Source organism: Jaculus jaculus, chromosome 17 (assembly GCF_020740685.1).
Source record: "Jaculus jaculus isolate mJacJac1 chromosome 17, mJacJac1.mat.Y.cur, whole genome shotgun sequence".
Taxonomy (NCBI): Eukaryota; Metazoa; Chordata; class Mammalia; order Rodentia; family Dipodidae; genus Jaculus; species Jaculus jaculus.
The window spans coordinates 35,681,880-35,702,875 of record NC_059118.1 but is presented as its reverse complement, the minus strand read 5'-3'; positions in this window follow the sequence as shown (position 1 = coordinate 35,702,875).

Below are 20,996 nucleotides of genomic sequence, written 5' to 3'. Positions count from 1 at the left end.
CAAAATATAAGGTAAGTCAATACATGGACAGAAGATAGACTGATAAGATGTGTATAAAGCAAAAGTAGGAAATGTTGCAAAATTATAGTGATAGAATTTATGTTACAGATATATGATAACTCTTTGATTCTTCAACTCTGTTGTATGGTTTGAATTCTTCAAATAAACAGACTTACCCAACAACTGAGGTTCAGGGGCTTGTCAGCCACCATCCTCTTGCCAGTCACACTCACCAGGAACCCACCTCCATGTGGGCCTCCTCTCTTTCTCACTGCCAGCACAAGTAACTCTTAGCACCACAGCAGTGTGTGCATTGCGTGTGTGTAAGTGATGAAACACATAGAAATTTTTCTTTGAAGGAGAAAGTTTTGTCCTGTTCATAATTTCAAGTTATAGAAAACTAACTCAACCCGACTCAGAGAAGACAGAAAATTTATTTCCCTTAACTCAAAAACCCAGCCAAGAGTGGAAAATTGAAGCTTCAGGACTGACTGGATCCAGGGACTCTGGCAACATGACCAGTGTTCTATTTTTCTCTATCTCATTGCTTTTCTTCTTCTTCTTTTTTTTTTTTGTATTTCATTTTAAAAATTCTATTTTCTATTATTTGTGTGTGTCTGAATATGTGTTTATATGTATGTGTGATCTTTGTCTGGGCACATGCACAACAAAGCTTGTATGCAGAGGTCAGAGGACAGCCTGAGGGGGTTCCTCCTCTCTCCAACATTTTGGGGAACAGGGTCGCTCTTGCTGCTGCTGCTACTTGCTGGCTTCTGTCATCTTCTGGTTCTACCTCCCATTGCCTGGGTACATTGGGATTACAGACATATGGGCTACCTTGTATCAGGCTTTACATGGGTGCTGAGGAAGATTGGAAACAGGTGTCATTAACAGCTCTGTCATTACCCCAGTTCTGCTGAGGAACAATGAACTCAGCAGGCTTGCAAGCAAACACCTTTAACCACTGAGCTGTCTCCCCAGCTACTTTTGTTATGTTTAAACAACTATAACAAAAATTGAGAATCAGTTGTTTGAAGGATAAGGTTCCCACACTATATTCCACATCTATTGTAGAATCACCCCCTTCTAGTCTAGAAAAAGAGTCTACCCTTGAATCTGTGACCTGATTTGACTATCACCATATCATTTTTCAAACAATTTGGAAATTTCAACCACCTGCATTTCCTGCCTTTGTTGCCTCAAAACCACTCTTAGGTTCTCTGTGATCTGAATTTGCTCCTGCCTTCTCAATAAAAGTGTAGTGTGAAAGCAAACTTCAACTTCCTCTGTTACCTTGCCAGCTCTCTGGGCAGCACTGGATAGTAGTGACCACTCACTTCTCCCCTCCCAGTAGCAGACTGGGCTCACATAGTTTATATGAAAGGTCCTCCCAAGAAGCTAAAGTGAGGAAATAAAAAACAGTGAGGAGAAGAACAGAAATGCCAATTAGTGCCCTCCTTTTCACCTGGAGTTCTGGGCTCTAGTATGCATGGTTTCTCAGCAAGGTGGTTGCTCATCCGCATTGAGCACTTCCCATCCTCTCTGCCTTGACATTTGTATCCCCCACAACTGGAGCAAGCTGCTTTTTCCACGACCCACTGAACCCTGAGCAAATCTTTACATTGTGACAGTCTATCAACACAATCTGTTTCCCTTTCCCAGTTCTCACACTACACCACAAGGACCTAAGGATAAAGCCCATTTATAATACAGTAGGCACTTCATAATTACTGAAGTGTAAATACTAAAAGTACCATTACTGTCATCTTCCAATGTAAGCATATAAATTGGACGATTGGTTTGGGATATGAAGTTACAGGAGCTTTTTACTGAAGGAAGACAGGAAAGAGGAGAAGCCAAGAGGTCTGTAAGTTTGGGCTGGCTAAACGCCCAGGACATAAGTTCCTGGAGCCAGTGAAGGGGAGAGAGAGGCCAGTGATCCCATTCTGTTCCTTGGCATCTCCTTTGTGACTGCAAGGGTTTCCAAGCTCTGGAGCTGGCTTTTACCTCTAAGCCAAAAATGTGCTTTTATTAAAAGGTCCTGAGAATTGAAACTGCTGCTAATCTTTCCTGTCTTTTCCAACTATAAACGCCACCATGAAATCAGATACCTGAGATGACTAGCTCAGATTCTCAAACAGTTTGTCAGTAAGATTTTGGTCAACATCTATCATTTATCCACTCATTAAATATTTTTCTTTAATTATTTTTAAATAATAAACTATGTACATGGGATAAATATCAAACTGCAGCAGGATAAGGTATGGGAAATACCATTCTATGATGACAAACACGTTCTGTGCTTCTGTCACCTGATGTAATCACCTCTACCCCCATGTTGCTATCAAGCCTTGAAATGTGGTTATTGATTCCAAGGAACTAGATATTTTATTTTATTTTATTTTATTTTATTTTATTTTATTTTATTTTATTTTATTTTATTGTAGTTAAGTTAAATAAAAGCCACATATGACTAGTGACCATTCTTAGATAATTCAGGACAATTAGTAAAATGTGTTTCTTTTCTGTTTACCTGTAGTCAAATTTCTCTCCTCAGAAGTTACCACTACTATCAAATTTTCTATCAAGTTTTCAATGATATTTAATGCACTTATAACATACATATGTATGCATGTGCACATATAGTGGTATCCAATTTATATGAACACTTTTAACATAGTTTTTGGAAAATATATTTGGTCAGTATTATCATATCAGTGTGTTGTCTTGTCCATATAGGAAGACTATATGACCTTTCTTCCTGTGTGACTCCTGTCCTCTATACACAGACATTTTGCCTGTTAAAATGATGTTTTCCTAGAAATAAAAATTTAATGAATGTTTAAGAAAAGTCTTGAAATTATCCACATACACAATGATCTACTAGACTGGCTTGCACCTCTTGGTATATAGCTGCATTAGCACCAAGGTTTAGTACAGCAAACAGGTGCATAACAGAATTTACAAGGGAGAAGGATGCAATGGGGTCTGGAGAAATCCATGCCTAGTTTTCCTATGACCTCGTCCTCCATCCAGGTCATGCCAAATATGCTCTTTCCTTTAACAGCTAAAATTTACATGCCCTACATTTCTTCACAAGGAAATCTAGTAGAGATGCAATACCCTGATGGGCAACCGGTCAAGTAGGGTACCATTAAAATTCCAAACCAAGAAAAGCACATACCCATTTCCCAAGTGGATTAAGCAGCTTTATCTCATAGAGGAACTTTCATATCAGTGCAGAGAACTATTTACCAGAGAAGTCCTACATGCCAGCCAAGAGCTGACCTTGTAAGCAAGCCCTTTGAGACAGCAGCCTCAGGCTTGCTATAGTACCTCTTTTCTGCAAATAAACCCTCTGTATATACATGACTTTTCTCATGTGCAAGTAAAGCTTCAGGATACCTACATATAGAAATAACAACAAAGAGCCTGAGCCTTTCTTTTATTAAGAGACGTCTCCAAAGTATGGCAACTACAACACTATATTCAAATGTCATCCTAACTCCACAACCTAGCCAAACAAATGCTTTTTTACATGTTAACTGTGTTCAAGGGAGTAAGTACCCTAGAGACTGAGAACAAATCATTCAACATGGCATAGGTACTGCTTACATTAATGCATGTGTGTGCATACGTGTATGCAGGTGAATGAATGTGCATGTGTGTGCATGTGGAGGCCAGAGGACAACCTTACTCTTTTTTTTAGTATTTTATTTATTTATTTATTTATTTATGTATTTATTTATTTATGTGAGTGTGTGTGTGAGAGAGAGAAAGAGAGAGAGAGAGAGAGAGAGAATGGGCATGCCAGGGCTTTTAGCCACTGCAAACAAACTCCAGATGCATGTGCCCCCTTGTGCATCTTGCTAATGTGGGTCTTGGGGAATCCAACCTGGGTCCTTTGGCTTTTCAGGCAAACACCTTAACCACTAAAGCATCTCTCCAGCCCAACCTTACTCCTTTTGAAAGAGTTTATTTCATTGACCTGAAACTCACCAGTTAGGCTAGATTGGCTGGCCACCAAGCCCCAGAGATATTCCTGTCTCTGCCCCTCCCCAGCTCTGGGATTACAAGCAAGCCACTACATCCAGCATTTTTACATGGGCACTGGGAATCAAACTAAGATCCTCATGCTTGTGAGACAAGTACTTTTCTGATCATGCTATCCTCAAGCATTCCCCAACATCTGCATTTTATAAAAAGTAGAGCATAAGTTTAAAAAAGTTAATGAGTGACTGAGCAGAATACTTTCAAATCATGGTTAGTAATATTCAGAAAGTAGAATTATATAACACAATCTATGTGGGTAAAGATAACTATTTTGGGTTTGGTAGTTGAAGTTCTTTATGATGAGAAGGTCTTGAAAATGAGATATCACTTACAAAAAGTGAACCATCCCAAGGTTGGGGCAGAGGCCTATCAGACAATAATATGAGTCTGCAATTCAGTAAAATGATGTCCCAGTGGACCAAACCCATCACTAGAACAAGGCAGGGGCAACTAGACTTGATGTCACCTGGAGTTAAGAACCACAGGAGGTAGAGGATGCACTGGCTTCCTAGGTCAGTACAAGAAACTTGGGATTCATCATGCAGGTAGCCTCATGCTTAAGGTATGTAAGCTCCTCTTCCCAGCCATACAAGAATTGGGCTTGGTCCTCAAAACATTCATCCTAATAGTCAAAAAGTCTTCATAACATGTACTGGGCTCATTACTATATATTATCTTCCCTGTTTCCAATCCAATATCCTTTGCTTAATGGTGTGAAAAATGTTATACAGCAATTGGCCAGCCCCACTGCTCTCATTCCCCTGTGGGAAGAGAATAGGGCCAAGAGCAGTAGTGGTGGGCAGAGAGATGGCTCAGCAGTTAAACGTACTTGCTTGTAAAGCCTTGTAGCCTTGGTTCTATTCCCCAGTATTCAAGTAAAGCCAGATACAGGCACATGCATCTGGAGTTCACTTTCAGTAGCAGGACACTCTGGTGTTCCCATACTGTTTCTCTGTCTCTGTGCCTCTATCTCTCTTTTGTCCTCTCTCTCTCATAAATAAAAAACATGTTTGTTTGTTTTTTTTTAAAAAAAGAGGAGGGCTGGAGAGATGGCTTAGCGGTTAAGCGCTTGCCTGTGAAGCCTAAGGACTCCGGTTCGAGGCTCGGTTCCCCAGGTCCCACGTTAGCCAGGTGCACAAGGGGGCGCACGCGTCTGGAGTTCGTTTGCAGAGGCTGGAAGCCCTGGCACGCCCATTCTCTCTCTCTCTCCCTCTATCTGTCTTTCTCTCTGTGTCTGTCGCTCTCAAATAAATAAATAAAAATTTTTTAAAAAAAAAAGAGGAGTGAAGGCTTAGTGGTAAAGCATTTGCCTGTGAAGTCTAAGAACTCATGTTCAAATCTCCAGGTCCCACATAAGCCAGACACATAGCAACACAAGGACGCAGTGTCACACATGACTGCATAGGGGAGCACACATCTGGAGTTCTTTTGCAGTGGCTAAAGGCCCTGGCACACACATTCCCTCTCTCCCTACAGAGAGAGAGAGAGAAAGAGAGAGAGAGAGAGAGAGAGAGAGAGAGAGAGAGATGTTTTGGGAACACACACACACACACACACACACACACACATGCACGCACGCAGCAGTGAGGGAAGTCAACTTCCCTGTGTTGGCTGCTGGGAAGGGCTTGCTAAAATGAAGAACCTACTTCCTTTTCTAGGCTGACTGTTCTCTATCTCTTCTCATCTGATGCTTGATGGCACAGCAGCTCCAGCATGCAGTGGGTACTCAGGTTGCTATTCCCGATGGCAGGCAATAGCTGTCATTCACAAACATAGTTATGGAACCTTTGCAAGATTTTAAGCAGGGGAAAACAATCAGTTGGCAACTATGTAGAGAATGGATTTTATCAAAGTTAAAGAAAAGTCATACATGGTTGTACATGCTTGTAATCTTAGTACTGGGGAGGTTGAGACAGGAGGATCAGAAATTTGAGGTCAGCCTAGGTAATACTCTGTCACCAAAGTATCTCAAAGAGCAGGAAGAATAATGGGAAGGTCACCAACGTGTTCACAAGAGGAGATGGTGACTTCTTCCAGCAGTGCAGACAGCAGAGGTGAGAGTGGAGAACTTGATGTGTTTATTGAGAACAGAACAGAAGCCAACACAACTTTCCATCCCAGAGCCACGCGTGCTTTCCTCCCCTGGAATTATAATAATTAATAATTAATTATAATTAATTAATTATTATATTATATTAATAATTAATTATATAATATATATTATATTATATAATAATTATACATAATATATTATATATTATATTTATTTATATTATATCATATTATATATTATATTATATATAATATCACATTATATATTATAATTAATTATTATATTATATTATAATTAATTAATATAAATAATTAAGAATAATTATATTATAATAATTCCTGGAGGAAGTTCTTGTTAGTTGTTGGAGAGTGAGGCATGGTGGTCGACAACTGTAATTTCAGCACTCAGGAGGCTGAGGCAGGAGGATTGCCCATGAGTTGAAGGCCAGCCTGAGCTACCAAGTGAAACAGTGTCTCAAAACCCCTAAATAAATAAACTGGTTTTCTGAATCACTGCATGAGATCCTGGTGACGTGATTTCTGACTTGCTATTCCAAATACTCAGTCCATGGCAAATCCATGGACATAGAGACATGGACTCCTCAGTGCCCTAAGTCTCTTGTCTGCTAAACAATGTGAAGCCAAAAACCAAGATCTTGTCCGCCTTCAAAAATATGAAATAAAGAGCAGGGGAAGTGGCTTAGAGGCTAAGGCATTTGCCTGCAAAGTCTAAAGACCCCAGTTGGATTCCCCAGGACCCACGTAAGCCAGATGCACAAGGGGGCGCATGTGTCTGGAGTACATTTGCATGGCTGGAGGCCCTGGCACACCCATTCTCTCTTTCTCTCTGCCTCTTCCTCTCTCTCTTTCTCAAATAAATAAAAAAACTAAAAGTATATATATATATAATATATGTTAATTATATTGTAATCTTATTGTAATATATATATGATATTATATATATTACATATATATACATATATATATTCATATATAAATACATATATATGTATATATATACATATATATATATATACAGATAGATAGATAGATAGATAGATAGATAGATAGATAGATAGATAGATGTATTAAGCCAGCCCTGGTAGCACACACTTTAATCCCAACTGTTGAGAGATCATGAGTTTGAGGCCACCCTGAAACTACATAGTGAATTCCAGATCAGCCTAGGCTAGAGTGAGACCCTACCTCAAAAAAAAAATAGAAAAAAGAAAGAGAGAATATATGTAAATGTTGAGGTCCATGGAGGGACTGAACTTTGTGAAGTAACAGGATTATTTTTTCTAATTGAAGTGGATCTTTCAGCTCATAGACATTTAGCCATCTCTCCCTTTGAAGTACAAGATGAAGAGATTTTTCTGATTCCTCAGAAAATGCCTTGATACCATTCTAATTATGCCTTTCATGAATTTAGGCTCTATCAGAGCCAGTGACATAGCAAGCATCAGAGGTTAATATTCTTTCAGGTAACAGGAAATAAATAATAACCATAGACCAGCAGAGCCCTCAAAGTAGAAATAGTGTTAAATTATACAGAATAATGATGAAGAATAAAAACAATGGCAAGATTTTTCATGTTATGCAAATTAAAATTTTATAAAGCATTTTTCTCAAAGAATGTTCATTAGAAGAAATACATTAAAGTTTATTAACTTTGAAATGTATAGAAATCATTGTTTAAAAGAAAGAATGACTATACTTCTCTCTAGGCTATAGTACTTTCTCAATGTATATTTCCTACTATAGTTCAAGGACCAGGTGTGGCAGCAAACATGAATAAATCTTTGCAATGAAAATACAATAGTTACCTAGAAAATGAGGGCCTGTAAACAATGTGTCATCTTGCAAGATCCAAATATACTGCTGGGTCAACCCTTTTAGGTCACTGAGCAGAACTCCTGGCAAATCCAGACAATTGCTTTTTGTGTTCCCTTCCTCTGAATATTTTCACCACCTGTCTTCACGTCTGACCTCTCCAGTCATTTCACACAGTTCACAAAGGGAGGAAGGAAAAATAAGCCTGGCAAGCTAAGTCATATCTAGGATACTAAATGCCTTCTGGATCCAAGAAATGGTTATTTATAGATCCGTAATTAGTGATTACCCCAGAGGGATATTTTGTTTCCCATTTAACCTTAAACTTCACTTCTGTGCATTTTCATACTTAATGTGATGCTGGACTGCTCTGCTTTTCAGAAGCAAACTATAATTACTGTGGTGAACGAGTTCTTCACTGAATGTCTAGTTGGCTTCATGTGTTGAGTGGCCAATTATTCCTTAAGATAAAATGAGGCCTCAATTTTCCCTGGCTAACTATTAAAAACCTGGAAATATTTCACCATGTAGATAGTAAGAGCTATAGTAAAGTGAAAAGGAAATTAAATTAGTATTGATATTTCTGATACATTTCAGCTAAAAATGATATTTATGTGAATAGTGTTTAAGTAGGAAAAACTGAACCAAGTTTACTACATTAAAACAGATTTAATAACTGAAAAGTGAGAAACATTAAGTTACAAATATGCCTAGCATGAATTGTTAGAAAGAGCTTCCAAGTCAGGGAGTACAAATTTGTCTAATTCAAATTTGCACAACATAAATAGGTAAGTACTTCAGTTCAAGCATAAAATAGATACCACAAACAATAACTAAAGACCTCATGCAAGATTCCAGCTAACACACATAGAAACAACCTTCAGAGAGAAGAAGCACAATTCTCCACTCAAGTGTGGAGTGAACAGGGAGTTCTTCTCAGAAAGCACACCATGTGAGGGGATGAAAAGTGTAACTTTACAGTGGAGACACCTGACAACTACTGCAACAGCTGCCTTCACTCAGATGACGGGGCCAGCGTGCAGTCACAGCGGGAAGGAGACTTGCACGGCTTCTGCATGGTCTCCAAAGCCCGGAGCCGCGGTGCATCACGGCAAACGTCGGAAGAATCTCAGAAGGATTCCCGACAAAATGCCTGCGCAGTATTTCTCAAAGCCATTCTATCCATCAAAAACAAGAAACTTGTGTTGATTTGCCACAGCTAAGAGAACCCTAAATATATGTATGGTTAACTGTAATATAGAATCCTGGATGGAATTCTGGAGCCAAAAAAAAAAAAAAAAGGAATAGTAAGTAAAAACTAAGGAAATTTGAATAAAGGGTAGATTTATTTTTGTAAATGTAACAACATTGGTTCATTAATTATAATGACTATCCCATCCTAATATAATAGACAAAACTGTGTTCTCTCTGAACCATCTCACATTCTCAAATCTGAAATTGCTATAAATAATAAACAATATTAAAAAATAATAATAACTATAATATTCAGATTTTTATTTCTAACACCAAAGGCTCTCTGGACAAACATCTAATTCTAGTACTAATGGAGAGACTAAAACTTGGAACATTTTATAGTGTCAAAAAAATAACAAAATTCACTTAAAAAAAACAAGAAGAGAAAGAGAGGGAGAGAGAAGGAAGGAAGGAAGGAAGGAAGGAAGGAAGGAAGGAAGGAAGGAAGGAAGGAAGGAAGGAAGGAAGGAAGGAAGGAAGGAAGGAAAAAGGGAAGGGAAGGAAAGAGAAGGGAAGGGAAGGGAAGGGAGGAAGGAAGGAACCAAGGAACAAATGAACAAAGGAAAAAAGCTAGCCAACTACAATGATTTGTGTGACCATCAGATTTCATTGTCAATGCATGCCATGGGATTTAGCACCACCATGGAAATACACATGGAAAGGTGTAGCTGAGCAGAGTAGAGTCACTCTCAATATGAATAATACTAATCCATGGGCTGGGGTCCTGGGATGAATATAAAGGAGAAAGCTGGCTGAGCATCAGCATTTATGACTCTGCTTCTTAACTGAATGCAATATGACTAGATGTCCCACACCCTTGTTGCCTTGACTTCTCTACCATGATAAACTGTACTCTCAAACTGTGAGCAGGAATGAACCCTTCTTTGCTTGGACTACTTTTGTCACAGCAACTAGAAAAGTTGCTAATACAAAAAACTGACATCAAGAAGAGGGCCCATTGCTGGGATAAACTCTTACCATTGATCCCGAGGCTTTGGGAACTGGTTTGCAGGAGGAAGGTGGAAGAGTTCAGAGATAAAGACTGGAAAAGCCCTAGAATGCTTTAAACTGGGCATGGTGGGTCATTGTGGCAGAAATTTAGAAGACTAGAATTTCGAGCAAAATTCAGACAGTGCGGGCACTGAGCATTCACTCTGCATATTAGTAGCGCCACACCACAGGCTGGAGCACGGACTGAGTGGAAAGGATAAAGCAGGAAATCACTTTCCAGCCTTCAGCTCCATCTGTTTCCTGCCTATGGACATGACATGACCAGCTGTTCGCTCCTTCCACCTTGATTTCTGTGCTGTGATGAACCATGCTCTCAAGCTGAGCCAAATCAACCCTTCCTTCCTTCAATTCCCTTTCCCAGGTATTTTGTTACAGCAAGGAGAAAGGCAACTAATACAATGAGCATACGTAAAAGAACAGAAAAACTAATTAATAGTTCCAATGTCTACAAGTGGAAAATATTATTTTTGCAATTTTACTTAAGTGCATATAAAATGTGCATATGGGCCATTTATTCATTAGCTTGCTGTACAGCCTGGTGTTGGGTGATTGGCATCTCTGGTGGCAAGCTGGGTCACTCTTTCCAGGATGCTTTTGTAGTTCTTGGTGGGGGAAAGGACAAACACTGTGAGTGATCTCACCAGAATATGATTTTTTGCACATCTGGAATACCCTGGCATCCTCACGTTGTGGACCAGAATCTTCTGGAAGCCAGTGGGCAGCATTTGTTTGTTGTCTTATTGCCCCTGTCACTTACATTGGATTACAGAATCTGGCCTTGAAATCCACTCTCTCTCACTCTCTCCCTTTCATCAGGGGGAAGGCAATGAAGCCAGGTTTTACTGTAGCTCAGGATGACCTGGAATCAATTCTGTAGGCTGCCCTGAAACTCGCATCAATCCTCCTACCTCACCTTCCCAGTGCAGGGACTAAAGGTGTGCGCCACCATGTCCAGCCTCCTTGAATCTTCTTGGCACCTTGTTGCCCGTAGCTCTAATTTTCTACCAGTTACATTCAATTTTTTTGTAATTTTTTTTATGAGAGACAGATAATTGACATTCCAGGACCTCCAGCTACCACAACCCAACTCCAGATGCCTGTGCCAACTTGTGCATGTGGGCGACATTTGCATCACCTTGCACATCTGGCTTATGTGGGATCTGGAGAGTTCAATATGCGTCCATAGGCGGTCTGACTGGTGCCAGATGAACTTCTTGGTCCTCTGTCTGACAGTTTTGAGCTTTACCAGAGGCCTGAGGGCAGGCATGATGCAGGCAGGAGCTGGTAGCCACCTCTGTAGGAAATGCTGAGGAAAACAAAAACAAAAACAAAAAAAAAAAAACCCTTTTTCTCGTAGTTAAGCTTTTGCTGAAGAAACAATCCTACCTGAAGGAAGAGGGCGGGACAATGAGGACTGCAGGCTGTTTAGCATCAAGGGTGGAGTCAAAGGTGGTACATTCATGACACAGCTAATCAGTGATTCCTCTCTTCAGTTACATATTTTACAAATGAGGACACCAAAGACAGGAAAGGATGATTACCCAGCCGACAGGCATACATGACTCAAGGACAAAATCAGGTTTGGAATCCTAGGCTATCTGTTTTATGCACCCATAATTTTCCCACCATTAAATGCTACTTCAAGTTCAAGGGCAGGGTTGCAGCAGTTTTCTGGCATCTGCAGAATCTTGGATTTAATTCTCAATATCACATGAATAAATAATTAATAAATAGCATTAAATTCATTCCTCTTCAGATGATAAAATTTATTCCCAAATTGTATAAAGTTTTCTGGAAACTATTGAAGAGTCTGCAAAACTGGATCTGGGGGAGCTTACATTAGAGTTTAGTATTGCTTCGCCAGTCGTCCTAATGGATGATGATGAACAGAGAACACTGGCAACCTTAGGGAATTATAACATATCCATCAAGCAGTCACTGCTGAACTTCCCTGCAACTTCAATTTGTATCCCAGCAGCAGCATCTAATTGTTTAATCTGCTCTCTGAAAGTGGAATATTTCCTGCTTAATTTCTGTTTACATAGCCTCCAGGAGACCAGTTTTTATTACAAGCTGAGGAGTAAACAGTTGATGGAAACCTTGGTGTGTGACCTTATCCAGGAAAAGAACCTCAAGGGCATTCTAGGTAAGGCTGCTCCCATTAGATTGCCACCCTGGAGAAGTTTGAGACATCTGGTTAAACTGTGTCAGTGTGTTCCAGCCCAAAGCACAAAAATAAAACAATATTTTTAAAAAGCGAAGAAGCCTATTTGGGTTTTGACATAACCTTCCAGTCTGTCCACTCCCCACTTCCCCAGCCAGTCTCCACCAGCCACTTCACGTGATTCTGTCCTACTGTGTCCTTCTGAACAAGGGCTCAGTGACTGACTGTGTTTATGTTTAAACAATGCTCTTTCTCATTGTTTGATTGAAGATACCCCTTGTGGCTGAGTAACTCTAATTGTTCATTTGGGAACTACAGAGTTTTTTCAAATCTTTTCTTCGTCAGCGTCTTTCCATTCTAATCTAGCTTCAAATCCTGGTCTGAGCAGGGTCTTGGAATTGTGCAGCCTGGGCAGTCACACAGGTAACCACCGTGTCTGTGAGGTCCTTGTGAAGTGTCTTAACTGTGATATTTCATCCATTCAGACGTCTTTTCTCCCATTTGAATCACTGTCTCTGTCATTATTCAATTAGTCACTTTGGTGTCTGTTTCATGAGGTCTTTGTAAACACACAACACATGAAGCCATTTGCTCAGTCTTGTTAGAATGTAATTTTCTTATTTTCTTTCCATTTATAAACCCTAACTATTGAAAAATAGAGATGCTGAAAGCTATCTGGCACAAACAAAGGTAGAAATGATCACATACCCACCCCTGAAAAAGTTTAGTAAAGTCACTGCCCTTGTCCAAAGGCTTGGTGTTCAATGAACAATGAATTCAAGCTTACCTAACAAATGAAAAGGCATCTGCCATTCTGGATGGTTTGTTGTTCTAGTGGGAGACAGAGAATTAACTAAAAATATTACTACTCTTTCTACCAATAAATTATAATACTGTTTTAAGCAATTTGTATTTCCCCTTTTAAAAACGTGCAATTTCCCAATGACATGTATATCGTGCTCGATTTTAATACTTTAATAGCAAGGTAAGTGATGCAATTTTAAGCAGAGTTTGAAAACAATTATTTCCAACATTTTCCCACAGTTTCAGGCTGTGACAAGTTTTTTTTTTTTTTTTTTTTCTTATTAGATAACCAAGTAGCTAGCCCTGCATAACATCCTGGCATTTTGCCACTGTGGACAAGGGTGGAAAAAAGCTAGTATTCAAACTTTGGGAAAGCTATTTCCAAGGAAACCCCTCTGTTTACCTTTTGGGGGAAAATGTGCACATCCAGGGCTCTCTCCATGTCCAGGCAGGGGAACTGCAGAAACAGCTTCCAAAGGAGTCTCCATCGCAAGCAAGTGCCTCAGGCAGTCACTAGCTTATTAGACTCCCTGGTAATTGGATGTCTGAGTAACTGCCCAAAGCCACATGCTGCCATGAGAAGTGGAGTCTGGGAACCCAGCCTCTGAATTTAATAGTTGACATAAAAATAGCCAGAAAGGGGGCTGGGGTGAGAAGAGGATTGTAGAAAGGATAAGAGAGAGCTTCTATCAGAAAAGATAAAAATTTAAATTTAATTCAGTGTTTCTAATTAAATTTGGATTATCTAAAAGTGATTCCCTTTCCTGTCAAAAACTATTTTATAAAAGATTAGGCACAATGTCAAAGAAGAAAGTTAGGCTTCATAAACCAGGGAATAAATAGGACCCCTTTGATATCATAGATCCAATTGAGTAGGGTCCCAGCCTGGAAAGCCTGGGAAATGTACACACTGAGTCTCACCATAGTTGATAGAAAAAAGGTAGAAAAATAAGCCACTAGGACCATAAATTTAATTGTATATTTAGATCCCACTTAAGAAATGTACTGTAAACTCCTTGAGACCTAATTTAAAAATAAGTATTAAAGAAAAAAGATTAAGATCAGGCTTTTTTCATCAAAGTGGTTATAAGGATTGAGGGAAAAATGAAGGACATGTGATTAAAACATAGAATTTAGGAAAAACTATGAATGAAGTATATTTCAAATGTACAATGAGGAACAACCATTGAACTTTGATAGATAAAAATGTGAGAGAGGGATCAAAGGATGACTTAATGGTTAAGCCAAAGGACCCAGGTCCAATTCACCAGTATCCACATAAGCCAGATGCACAAGGTAGCACATGCTTCTGGAGTTTGTTTGCAGTGGCTGGAGACCCTGCCGCACCCATTCTCTCCTTCTCACTATCTATCTCTCTTACTCTCTGTATCTTTCTCTCTGTCAAATAAATAAATTGATAAAATGTTTTTTAAAATGTGGGGAGGAGGAGAGAATGGCACCAAACAATTGCTATCATTAATAATAGCAGTGACCATAAAGGTTAAGATATAGACCAAGGAAACTGCCCGTTTCTAGGGCTGCAGTGATCAATATCTAGTTCCTAGACCAGCTGCATTAGGAAACATGCTAGAAGTGCGACTTCTCAGCCCCCACCCCAGACTCACTGTGCCTGAAACTTTGAGTAGATCCTATAATCGGGCTCTCAGCAACACCCCTCTGCGTGATTCTGATGCGTGTTCTAGTGGAGGAGTCCTGGCAGTGCGAGGACACTGAAGATGGCGTGAACACCAGGCAGCTTCTAGGGCTTCTTCAGAGGACAAGCGTCATGGGCATTGCCTAAAATCCCTCCCACATGAAAGCAAAGTCTGTGGTCTCAGCAATCTTTCCTAAGGTTTGAGGTTTCCCTAGCCACACTGTGTGCAGTACGAGCCCAGAGAGCATTGCGACACCCAGCACTTCAAAGGCCGGCCGGATTTTACTCATTGCTGTGAAGTTCTCAGCACCATGGCCTTCACCTTTATTTTCTAATAGAGCCACATCCTTAAAAGTGAGTTAATGATGGGATTTCAGCACTAAATGTTAGCAATAGTGTCCAAAGTAATTCAATATGAATGTGTCTCCAATCCTACAAGCAAAGAAATCAACAGTAAATAAAGTCATAGCCAGGCATGGTGGCACACACCTTTAATCCCAGCCCTCAGGAGGCAGAGATAGCTGGATCGCCATGAATTCAAGGCCACCCTGAGACCACATAGTGAATTCCAGGCCAGTCTGGGCTAGAGTGAGACCCTACCTCGCAAAAACCAAACAAACAAACAAGAAAGAGTAAAGTCATATCTATATAGTGTTTCCATTATAAAACATTGCAGCTAGTGACATCATCTGACCTTTTCTAAACTTGCAATGGACTCCTTGTGGCTTAGTTGGAATCTCGCCAGGTGCCCTTGCATGTGGACTGGTCTTCTGGGTGTAGCTTTGATTCTGTGTGTGGCAGAAACAGAATTCTATGAGCTTCCTAAAGCCACAGTGAAGAATCTTAGACTGCTCCATCATACTTGAAAGAAGTTGGAAAGACACGTAATAGTCATCTCCCAGGCAATTAGGATTCCTCTTATTTCAGGAATCAAAAAGAAAACAGTCATCCCCTCATGCTAGTAAAATGTGTCGAGAGAAAGGATGTCTCTGGCGCCACTGGAGACACTGTGTGTCTACAGCAGAAGGTGGGGGCCATGGAGCAAGCATGTCAAGGCACACTCATTGTGCTACCCGAGTTACAGCAAGAGCAGCACAAGCAGCATGCCTAGATGCAAGGATTCTTCTAAAATATCAAATATACACAGAGAATAAGAGGAATGTATGCATGTGATTATGCTTTTAAACTCTGTTGAGGAGCTGGGGAGATGGCTCAGTGGTTAAAGGTGCTTGCCTACAAAGTCCACCAACCCAGTTTCAATTCCTCAGCTATCCACACAAAGCTAGATAGGCACTTGTTTGTAGTGGCAAGAGAACATGATATGCACTCCCCCGCCCCCCACACAAACATTCATGCATGCAAATAAATAAATTTTAAAAATTATTGATTGAGAATATACATATGCTATCCTTTGACTGTCCTCCCCAAAACTCATGTTGAAATTTAATTTCCATTGAAACGGGATTAAAAGATGAATCTAACTGGTCCTCAGCATTGTACAAAGAAAAAAAAACGATCATGAAGAACTAACCCTTATAAATAGATTAATGTCATTATGGCTCCTGATAAAAGAATAAATTCCACCTCCATGCTCTAAGATGCTCTGTCACCGTGTGCTGTCTTCTGGAATGCTCTCACTAAGGAAGAAGACACTTGTCAGGGGAAAGGTCTTCTCTCCTCCAGAACCAGTGAACAAATATTTCCTAATTTGCCCAGTCTATGGTATTACAGTTCAGCAATGGAAGCAAATAAGAAAACCAAACATATGTATATGGGGTAAAAATGTTGCTCTATGTGGACATAGAGCCTGTGTGCTTCAAGGAGGGAGAAACACAGTAAAGTGATTCAAGACAGATGGGAGAGTGGGGACTTCAGGATGGGTAATGAAGAACTGGTAGGATGTTGATCTTAAAAGGTGAAAGACACCATTCAAAGCAGAGGAAAGCAGATGTAGCCATGAATCTCAGGTTTAGGAGCCCTATTGGAAGCAGTCTCCCAGAGCCAGCATGGGCATATGCTCACCACCATGCCTGTGATTCCACAGTAAGATATGCTGTTGGGAATGGAATTCTTCCTCATAAGCACCTGGTCCAAAGAATTATAAAGAATATTGTAAATTGTTTTCTGCCTAGTTGAACTATAACTGGTGATTCATAATAGAGATATATATCAAACCTGATTATCTAATCACATTGGAGAAATTTTAAAACCAAAATCATAAAATGCCACATAACTACTCAAAGACAAAAACATGGATGCATTTAAGATTCTTTTTTAGCAAAATCCACTTAAATGATTCAATTCTGCCATGTCTGGGACATGTAGTTCCTTGGAAGGGCACAAAGGCAGAAGTCCACAGAGCCACAGTGAGCAACTACCCTGTCTATTCATGATGTCATCTGTCCCAAGAGATATCTATGATTATTTCTGCTTCTCTGGAACTTATGAAATGATAGTAAATGGAATGATTAAATTCTTCTCTGAGTAGCAAGTAAACTTGTTAGCTATATATTTTGGCATTCCAGATTACACACAGGTAACATTCAGGGTCCTGTGTTCTCAGACTCACAGTACCACATAACCTAAAGTAAGATTATTATTTCCTAGATTAAACTTCAAGTCACAGGTTTTAGGAAGAAAAATGGATTTGAGGATCCTTTTTGTGTGTTCCAAATAATTCATGAAATGATGGCCAAGACAGAAGTGGAGGGCTTTTTTTTTTTTTCCTTCATATTAGAAAATAGAATGGGAAGGAAAGGGTTGTGTATTTGTTAGCTATTGTTGCAACTTTACTGAAAAACAAACTACCCCACAATTTACAGGATCATAGCATGAACACCAATGTTTCTTATGCTTATTCTCCAATAGCTTGGTTGCAGAGACTGCTCCAAGCCATGTGTCAGTTCCACAAAGCAGACTGGAGCCAGATTCTTTCAAATTTCTTACAGAAGTCAGTGCATAGAGCACAGAACTTCCCAACACTCAGCAAACTGGGTCACCACAACAAATTAACAACCTAATGTGATAGCATATGAAGAGGCTTAAGAATCTCTTGAGAACACAGGACAGGTAGAATGGCATCTGTGAGCTGGGATGGACAGATCACTGCCTCTTGCAGGGCTCTGACATCATACGCCTTCTTCTCCTCTCATGTGCACTTTTCTGATGGGCTTCTGAAGGATTTCTGTTCCAAACATATATGATAAGTGATTAAATGCAGGATTCAAAAATACTAAGATATTGGACTAGGAATACAGCTCATTTGGTAGAGTGCTTACCTGGCATGCATGAAGACCTGGGTTCAATTTCAGTACTTAAATGAAAATTACCAAATATTAAGAAAAAGAATGAAACAAAGAGAGGCCACACTTCACGGGCAAACAACAGGACCTACCTTATAAACTGATCATTCTCTTTGAATATCAGTTTCATCTACAAATGAGATTTTTTAAAATAAAGACAATAATAACATCCTACAAAACAACAAGGAGCATTTCCAAAGTCATGAGTGCATGACATTGAGGAGAGAAATGGTAGGATTAAATTCATTTAGCAGCATCTCCTTGAGTAAAAAGCCAGCAACAAGAAGGTCTCTAAAAGCAAAATTAAACCTAAAATAAATAAGTCAATTCTTCTATGGGATTATTGCCCAGAGAAAGAGAATTAACTTTTTAGCTAAGTTTCTTTTTTTTCTAAAGAAGGGGTTAGGGGCAGAGAAAAATATTAGAAAAAGAACTGGGAAAGTTGAGGAATAACTTACAGGACATGGTGTGCTCTTGCCACAGATGCAGGAAGTACTAAAACATTCTTCACCCCACTGCAAAACACCAGACTTAGACAATTATATAGACAATCTTACCAAAATTCCTAACTAATATACTAATCATATGGAAATTGTTTCAGTGGCCTGAATAAAGGGGAAAGCTCCAAAATGTGCTCTGAAATGCCAATAGAAGCTAGCTCCCACCCCCGGTGAGCTATGCACCCCAACCTTGAGTTTGGCTGGGAAATACAATCTGTTTTAGACAACTTGTTCCCTGTCCAGTGAACAGCTCTCTAAATAAATAGAGAATGAACTGTCAGGCCATAGTAATAACCCATTAAAATTGTAATTAAAAAAAGTTCCCAGCCCTAATAAGAATATTATATGACACAGTACATAGAAATGAATCTTAAAAACTAATACTATTTATATAGGCTTTGAAAACATACAACACAATGCTATATATTACTTATTAGCTTATTTCATAAGATAGAAATCTGAATGAAAATTATCAGCATCAAATTCATGACAAAGGCCACTTCTTTAAAAATAACAGGGAGTAATGAACTTAAACTGGACTTGTGAGTTTAAAAGAAATAATATAAGCCATGAAAGCAAAATATAAATTTAAAGGTATTAGTTGCTGCTAATGTTATTCACTGTCTTTGCCAGCTATGATTCAAATGCTTCCAAATAAAGACTACAAAAATTTACTAGTAATCTGTAATATTTAAACTGTCTCTGTCACAAAAGGCAAATATCTGTCACAAAGGGATAGGTTGGACCGTACTATTAAAAAATTAAAGTGATCTAGAGAATCATTGTCCATTTAGCACACTGCACAACACCCTCAATGTCCGTTAGGAGCACTATATTGCAGTTCTTGGAAATATTTCTGTTTGTATTAATTTAAAAACTTAACTTATTGGTGGGCAGAAGTTGTTAGAGGATGAGATGAATATCCAAAACTGTAAGCCCACCAGAAGAAAACCATAACTAATCTTTTAATAAAAATTTATAGTATACACTCATTTCCTTTGTAGAGAAAATTACAAGAATTGACATGCTCTGTAATAAAAGCTAGCTAATATTCTCCAATTAAATTCTGTCTGCTATGCATTTAAAACACTGGCATTTCAAATCTTAAAATATATGAAATTATATTATATTTAAGGAAGTCCCACTACAACATCCCTTTGTCCCTTCCCCTCTCTTGTGTTCTCATTAGTTTTTAACACATGTGTGCATAACTTAACAACAGCACACAGTAGAGTGTGCATACTGAGAACATTATGTCATCCTCACCAACAGAAACATCTCCAGCTGCAGTGTGAGAGGACGGAATTGTCATTTCCAGTTGTGCAGCTTTCGCCTCGTTATGACCTGCCTGGAGAGCTTTCCTTGCTGAGCTGCAGTTTGTATGTTCACACTAGATCTAACACTGCCTTAAGGAGTGAGAGCTCCCTGTGCATGCTCATATGTACTGTGTAAGCAACAGCCACACAACACGAGACAGCAAACTAGAGCTGTTGTTAACAGCTTTCTTACAGAACAGTGCATATTTCATGCCATATTTAAATTTAGAAGTAGCTAAAGCCGGTCACATGCCACAGTAATAATATCCAAGTGACAAAAGTCATTCAGCAATTTGAAGCCGTGATCTGCAAGCAAACCTTGGAGCACTTGGAAATATTGGGGGAAATGCAGTTATCACATGCCAATTTTCTGATTTTGACCAACACCAACTATAGTTTTAATGTTTGTGTTCTGTCTCCCAAAACTGATGTTGAGATGTAGAGGCCAAGATGATGGGGCCAACTGGAAAGAGCTGAAGTGATGAAAGCTCTACCCTCCTGCATGGGTCAATGCCCAGTGAAGGGCACCTCCGAGGTGCTTAGCAGTCTTATGCACACACAGCAGAGCCAACTGTGGATACTAGACAGCATATCTGCTAGGAACTGGGATGTGGACTTCTAGACTCGGAACTGTGAGAAAAGCATTTTTCTTGTTCACAAATTCTGCAGTCTATGGTGTTTTATTACAGCAGAGAGGTGTGTTCATCTGTAAAGCAGCCCAGGCTTTTGCATTGGCAAAAGTTTAAGTATTTAGTTATAATAAGAGGCTGTGGTAAGCTGTGGTGAGCTCAGTGCCAAATGAGACCTCTATAGCCCACCCTTCACAGCATGGGATGCATGGTGGAAGAAGAGACAGAAAGAACTGAGGAGGCAGAGGGTTAGGAAGAATACTTTGAAACACTCTCCTCTGGACATGAAGTGAGCAGTGCATCCATTACCTCACTGTGGATGTTGTTACAGACACAAAACCTGCACAATACTGCACCTATCAACACTTTGACATAGATTATGAAGAAAAGAGAAAGACATAAAAATAGAAAGTGGAAGGACTAC